Here is a 7,331-nt window from a genome sequence, read left to right on the forward strand (position 1 = left end):
TCACAAACTATGGTTCACACAATATTTCATCTTAAAATTAGACTGCACGCTAGTAAATGTACTACAGGGTGCAATTTTCTGCAGGCAGAGGCATACATTAGGCAAAAAGTCTTTCAGTTCTCACATCTGATTCACATAAAATTCCACCTTCTCCCTAGTGACTGCTTGATGAATACAGGTGTAGCCTACACCAGCTGCTAACACAATGTTTGAGAGTGAAGTCTGCTTTTCACGGCTCTGCCCACGTATTGCATCAGTGGCAGATGGCAAATAGTAAAGCTGCGTGCACCGGGCTATAGACTGAGCGCAGGTAGTGGTTGAAGTCCTGTTAATTCTAACAGCAGTTGCATGCCCAGACCAAGAACAGTCTTTCTATAGACTTTTCTATGGTGCCTATTACTGTGGTATTTGAGCACGTCACAAGCACTCTGAAACCTACCATTAATAAATTGCTGTATGGGATTTCTCAGATGAGGAAACTGAGACCCAGGGAAATTAAGGTCATACAGTCTGTAGCAGAGCTTGGGAACAGAACCCACCCCACCTGCCGTCTGCTCTTGTCCAATATTCCTTTCATATGTCTTATGTATGCTTCAGCAATTAAACACTCAAGCTGAAACTCCACCCTTTAGGGTTATTTGTCTTGTAGTAGCTCCTAGGAGCCCCCATCATGGACCAGGACCCCATGGTGTTTGGTGCTGTACAAACACAGAACAAGATGGTCCCTGCACCGAAGAGCTTGCAGTCTAAGAACAGTTTAATCGTGTGTGTTTGTGTCTGTCTGTCTACATAAGCATGAAGTACCAGTTTTACATGCCTAGATAATAGCATGGAGTGAGCCCGAACCAGCCCTGCTGTGAATTAGTGAATTTAGTTCAATATGCACAAGCTTACTCGGTTTGCGGACACCTTGCCTTCCATATTCAGTCAATGCACAGCCTTGTTCTAGCACACTCGTTATGCGGTAGGCTGGTTAGAGGGAAGGGGTTGTATTTCCCACCCAGTTGCCAGGCAGCTTGATGAAAGTGCCGTCTCCTCTCCTCCTCCCCCGGCCCCCCAATATCATCTCACTCTCATCTCTGCAAGTGCCACTTTGGCCAAGTGTCAGTTTTCACGGGTCACTGATATATTGGTGCTGGGAAATTCTGCACTTGGCTCTTTGTTCGGAGGAGCTTCTGTATTAGATAAGCCTGGGCAAAGGAAGTCCCCGGCAGCGGTGGTTCCTTGGAGCCTGATTCTCTTTTCCCTTACACCCATGTTGCACTCATGTCAGTGCTTCTGATTGACACCAGTGTGAGGATAATCAGGCCTCTTGTTTTGGAGGTGGGAGGGAATTGAGTGACTGCATGTGGAAGGCAATAGGCTGATATCCTGTGGCTACTATGGAAAGAGGACTTTCTGGACAAGAGCGCTGGCACGTTCTTATATTGTGCTCTGTGCTGCTCAAACCACAACTAAAGACCTGGTTTGTGTTAGGGAGCTTATTCCTTCACCCAGTTACTTCCCTGGTCCTTCTCGCATGAACAGAGAGCAATACCCGAAGCCCAAAGGTGCAAACAATTCGATGGTTATTGGGGTGAACTTCCAGCAAGCATGATTCCAGTTTCCTTCCTTAGTGTCCCCCTTCCCAGCTCTGACACCACAGAGCCTTACACCTGTATCCCTGTTCCCATTCCTGCCCTTAGGCAAACGTGATTCCAATTTCCCCACCCCCCATTCCCTGTTCCCATTTCCGCCCCCCCAACACACTCCCTGATTGACTGCAGACTATATAGTAAAACTTGAGTTCTGCTTAGCTATACCTTAACCAATCATTTTACTGAAATTTAACTAACCAATCCTAACATATTGTAACACGATTATTTAACCAATTATATCCCACCACCTTAATTATTTTACACCCAGCAAAATTAATTATGCAGCAGACAGAAACAATCACAGAACCAGACAGAGATTATACAGACAAACAACAGGGAAATGGGGACTACAATGATAGAACAACACAGAAATGAAGATTTCACGTCCTAGCTATTGATAGGTGAGTTCTTGCCAGACAGGATGCTATCAAACTAAGTTTCCTTTTACATCTTCTAGGCACTTCCCTTTCTCTGGAGGCGATAGGCACTATCAGGACAGGAGTATATTCCTAATAGCCCAATAGCACCTTCTTTCAATGTGACTAGGTTAGAATGTGAGGAGGTGACCGTTCGCTTCCCAGCTTATGGCTGCCTCTGCTGCTTAGCCAAAGGCCTTAGCCTAAGAACAGGGCCTCAGACTGTCACAGTAAGAGAAGGCCCTTACACCGGCAGACAGTGATTTTGATTCTTTCTTTTATACCTCTATAACTAGCTAAGTGATAAGAATACACCTAAATTCTTAGAGTCTAGGCCTTTACAGACAGGCCTGAATATTTATATCCTAACAGTTTGCAGTGATAACTTGGAGCTCCAGTTGCAGTTGATGAGAACTGCAAGATGCTCAGCCATTCAGAAAGATCAGGATCCGTATCCCAGCCTCAAGAGCTACATTTAATATTTGCAAATTCTGCTAAGTACCATACAAATATGGAGTCAGGGATAGTGCCCGGATTCATAGTTTATATAACCTGCTTTTGTGTGTGTTACAAGTTCTCCCGCTTGTGTCTGAGCCACAGAGGATGTGAGTCTGTTACAGCCCAAGTTAAGAAAAAGTGACTTGTTAGCTCAAGCTGTAGCAGCTCATGCTTTTAGCTCTGGAGGTCCCAGGTTCAGTCCCCAGTGTGGCAGCCAAGATGGCGGCTGTCACACTTACAATCTAAGTAGACAAGATAGGGAAAGAGATACAACCCACAGAGCAAACTGATGGTTTGCAGTATGGCACTTTATGATAAGGATAAAGACTGTCCCTACCCTAAATCACTTACAATCTAGGTTACATGGGACACAACGAGAAGTGCTAAAGGAGTTGGCGGATGTGATTGCAGAGCCATTGGCCATTATCTTTGAAAACTCGTGGCGAACAGGGGAAGTCCCGGATGACTGGAAAAAGGCTAATGCAGTGCCAATCTTTAAAAAAGGGAAGAAGGAGGATCCTGGGAACTACAGGCCAGTCAGCCTCACCTCAGTCCCCGGAAAAATCATGGAGCAGGTCCTCAAGGAATCAATCCTGAAGCACTTACAGGAGAGGAAAGTGATCAGGAACAGTCAGCATGGATTCACCAAGGGAAGGTCATGCCTGACTAATCTAATCGCCTTCTATGATGAGATTACTGATTCTGTGGATGAGGGGAAAGCAGTGGATGTATTGTTTCTTGACTTTAGCAAAGCTTTTGACACAGTCTCCCACAGTATTCTTGTCAGCAAGTTAAAGAAGTATGGGCTGGATGAATGCACTATAAGGTGGGTAGAAAGTTGGCTAGATTGTCGGGCTCAACGGGTAGTGATCAATGGCTCCATGTCTAGTTGGCAGCCGGTGTCAAGTGGAGTGCCCCAGGGGTCGGTCCTGGGGCCGGTTTTGTTCAATATCTTCATAAACAATCTGGAGGATGGTGTGGATTGCACTCTCAGCAAATTTGCGGATGATACTAAACTGGGAGGAGTGGTAGATACGCTGGAGGGCAGGGATAGGATACAGAGGGACCTAGACAAATTGGAGGATTGGGCCAAAAGAAACCTGATGAGGTTCAATAAGGATAAGTGCAGGGTCCTGCACTTAGGACGGAAGAACCCAATGCACAGCTACAGACTAGGGACTGAATGGCTAGGCAGCAGTTCTGCGGAAAAGGACCTAGGGGTGACAGTGGACGAGAAGCTGGATATGAGTCAGCAGTGTGCCCTTGTTGCCAAGAAGGCCAATGGCATTTTGGGATGTATAAGTAGGGGCATAGCGAGCAGATCGAGGGACGTGATCGTTCCCCTCTATTCGACATTGGTGAGGCCTCATCTGGAGTACTGTGTCCAGTTTTGGGCCCCACACTACAAAAAGGATGTGGATAAATTGGAGAGAGTCCAGCAAAGGGCAACAAAAATGATTAGGGGTCTGGAACACATGACTTATGAGGAGAGGCTGAGGGAACTGGGATTGTTTAGTCTGCGGAAGAGAAGAATGAGGGGGGATTTGATAGCTGCTTTCAACTACCTGAGAGGTGGTTCCAGAGAGGATGGATCTAGACTGTTCTCAGTGGTAGCAGATGACAGAACGAGGAGTAATGGTCTCAAGTTGCAGTGGGGGAGGTTTAGGTTGGATATTAGGAAAAACTTTTTCACTAGTAGGGTGGTGAAACACTGGAATGCGTTACCTAGGGAGGTGGTAGAATCTCCTTCCTTGGAAGTTTTTAAGGTCAGGCTTGACAAAGCCTTGGCTGGGATGATTTGATTGGGGATTGGTCCTGCTTTGAGCAGAGGGTTGGACTAGATGACCTCCTGAGGTCCCTTCCAACCCTGATATTCTATGATTCTATGATTCTAAGGGACATGACAGCTGGGAAGGAAGTTTACACAGAAGATTAAATAGTGGCTCTTTTTGCAAAGTGGTCATCCGGTGTGTTTCTTTTAATTAGATTTAAATAGTTACCATAGGATCTGGAGGCATAAGCTTTCATCACCATGGTCAGGAATGCAACTCGTTGAAAAAGGGTAAGTATTAGGTGTGAACATTTTAAAAAACCCAAATGTTTTATTTTGTTTTTGAAATTTTCCACAGCAGTTTTTTGGGTTTTTGGTTGTTGTTTTTTTTAACACCCACCCACTCCAAGTACCTTTTTTCAGTTTTACGGGAAGTTTTTTATTGCATTTTCTCCTTCCTTCCTATTTCCAGTGACAAAATAGAAGAGAAAGGGGGCGGGCAGGGGGAAGTGAGACAGAGGAGGAAAAAACGTCAGAAATGTTCTCTCTTAAAAAAACAAATATTTTGCAATATTCATATATTGAATATATTTCATTGAGTCAAAAAAGCCAGGTTTCATCAACCAAAAAATTTCAACCTGATTTAGGTGGAAAGGTTGTGGCGAGAACTTGGCCTTTGTGACTGCCCCTGAACACAGAGCAGAGATTTAAATTGTGCTAACTGAAATGATGTACAGGTCTCATTGGGTTTTTTTCCCTAGTGATCATCAGGTTCTAAGTTAATGTATCATTTGTAGGAGTAGTTCAGGTTATTCTAATGTTCACTAGCTTATGCTTGTCAGTATTGAATTGCAACTGCCATTGTTCTTCCCATTTACCTCCTTAGGTGAGATCCCTCTCATTGTCTCTAGTGTGAACTGACCTAACTGATGTTGAGTCCTCTCCACTCCTCAACCCATTTTACAGATCACTGATAAATATATTGAACAGCATCACTCCTGTTTATTGCTAACCTTGTGCCAAGATGACATTGGATCAGTTTTTCCTTCTTTGTTTCTTAGATTCTTCCCCCTTCCCCCCACACACTTTAAGATTTCATTATGAAGTCTACCAGTAATTCATAACAAATGGTAAAGATCCTCAGCTGGAAGATACACCTTTTACAGCAGATGAGACTCTGGCCTAAAATGTTAAAGAACAATAAAATCCGTGCCCCCACTCCCCAATAACAATGGTTTGTCTAGAAAGACAATCCTTCAAAACACCTTATGGAAAGGAAAGAAATACCCCCCCCCCTTTTTTTTGTATTAATCTCATGCAGTAAATATGGTTTCTCAGACTGGCTTGAGAATAATAATTAGATAGATATTAAATTACAGTCAGCTACCTCAAAATATCTATTAAGGAATCTGTTGGATCAATATCAGAGCTGTTAGCCAGACTGAAAACTGTTAGCTTCCTTATTTTTAATTTGAGATGCAAGAAAGGGTTTTTGCATCACCATAATCAAAAAAACAATTTACCTCATCTTGGCAGGAAATAAGACTCAGGTACAAAAAGCAAGAACTGCACATTCTCCATTAAGCAAGGTCAATTTTTGATCTCAAATGTAGAATTTGAGAAACATCTTGAAATATAATAATTAAACCTAATGGCTCCTGATCCTTGGGTTCTGATGGGCTACACTCAGCACTGGACCAGAGAGAGAGAGAGAGTGTGTGTATATTGTGAGGGAAGATACAAAGGAAGATTTGATACTGTAATGAGGGTCCTCAGGGCTTCCAGGGGCCTTTCTGCTTTAGGGGTGTTGCCGGCACCCAGTCCCGAGAGGCAAAACAACAGCAGGGGTTGGTTCGCTACCCGGTATGCTTCACCCAATAATCACAACGGGGTGGAGAAGCAGAAAAGTTTATTTGAAGCTTCAAAAAGGTACAGGGAGAATAGAATCTCAAATCCTGCACACAGAGCAGGAAGTTACACAGGCTTTTATACATCCTTTCTTCAGCAGACTTACTCAATAGCAAGCTGCCCTAAGTATCCATATAGCCAGCCAATCCAGTTACCAGCTAGTTCCCTTGTTTTTTGTATCATTTGTTAAACTATACATAAAGCTGCTTTATTCAGCATTTTTCTTCCATATCTGCCCTTTTTGGCCTTGCTTAGTTTCAGGCAGTCTGACTCTGCAGCATATTGTTGCAGATCCTCAGCATAACTGCTGTGAGTGCCTCCAGGCGGGGGGGCCAAGGACACTTGGGCCTAGTACGCAGAGCTGCTGCGAGTGCCTCCAGGCGGGACGGCGGGGGGGCAAGGACACTTGGGCCTAGTGCGAGGGGGCTTCATCGACACTCGTGGTCTTCCATCCCCTCGAGTTACCTAGTGGCCATGCCCCAGTGTCTCCAACAGGGGTGTGCATGCCTTTGGAGACTTTGAAATTCTTAGGCTCAGCATGGAGGCTGTTTGAGAAATTGTAACCATCTCCTTATTTGTGACTTCAGGGCCTTTTAGGCTAGTAGTTTCCTTATTTTTTTGCTTTTCTGAAGTAACAGGAGTTGGCACTGGAGATCTCTAAGGGGGAAAGGCTATAGAAAGCAGGAGACTTAATGCTCAGGAACCACTAGGCTATGGCAGCCCCGTCACTCCGGGTGGATGCACAAAATGGCAGATGCACGAGCTGCAGGCCACTCCAACTTACCTGCATAAAAGCAGCTGGAGTCATGTCCTCGTCCCTGGGTAGGATCCCAAGTTTTCTCCCTGCTTGCACAACAGAACCACTAGGTTTAAGCCTCCTCTGCATCCATGGAAGGGGCTGGCAGGATTTGCCCCTCTGCTAAATCTCTGGTCCCTTTGAAATCCATTGGAATTTTGCCACTTAGAATCATAGAATATCAGGGTTGGAAGGGACCTCAGGAGGTCATCTAGTCCAATCCCCAGCTCAAAGCAGAACCAACCCCAACTAAATCATCCCGGCCAGGGCTTTGCATCAAGGGGGCTGGGCTTTGGCTCTGAGAT

Source organism: Chelonia mydas, chromosome 16 (genome assembly GCF_015237465.2).
Source record: "Chelonia mydas isolate rCheMyd1 chromosome 16, rCheMyd1.pri.v2, whole genome shotgun sequence".
NCBI lineage: Eukaryota > Metazoa > Chordata > Testudines > Cheloniidae > Chelonia > Chelonia mydas.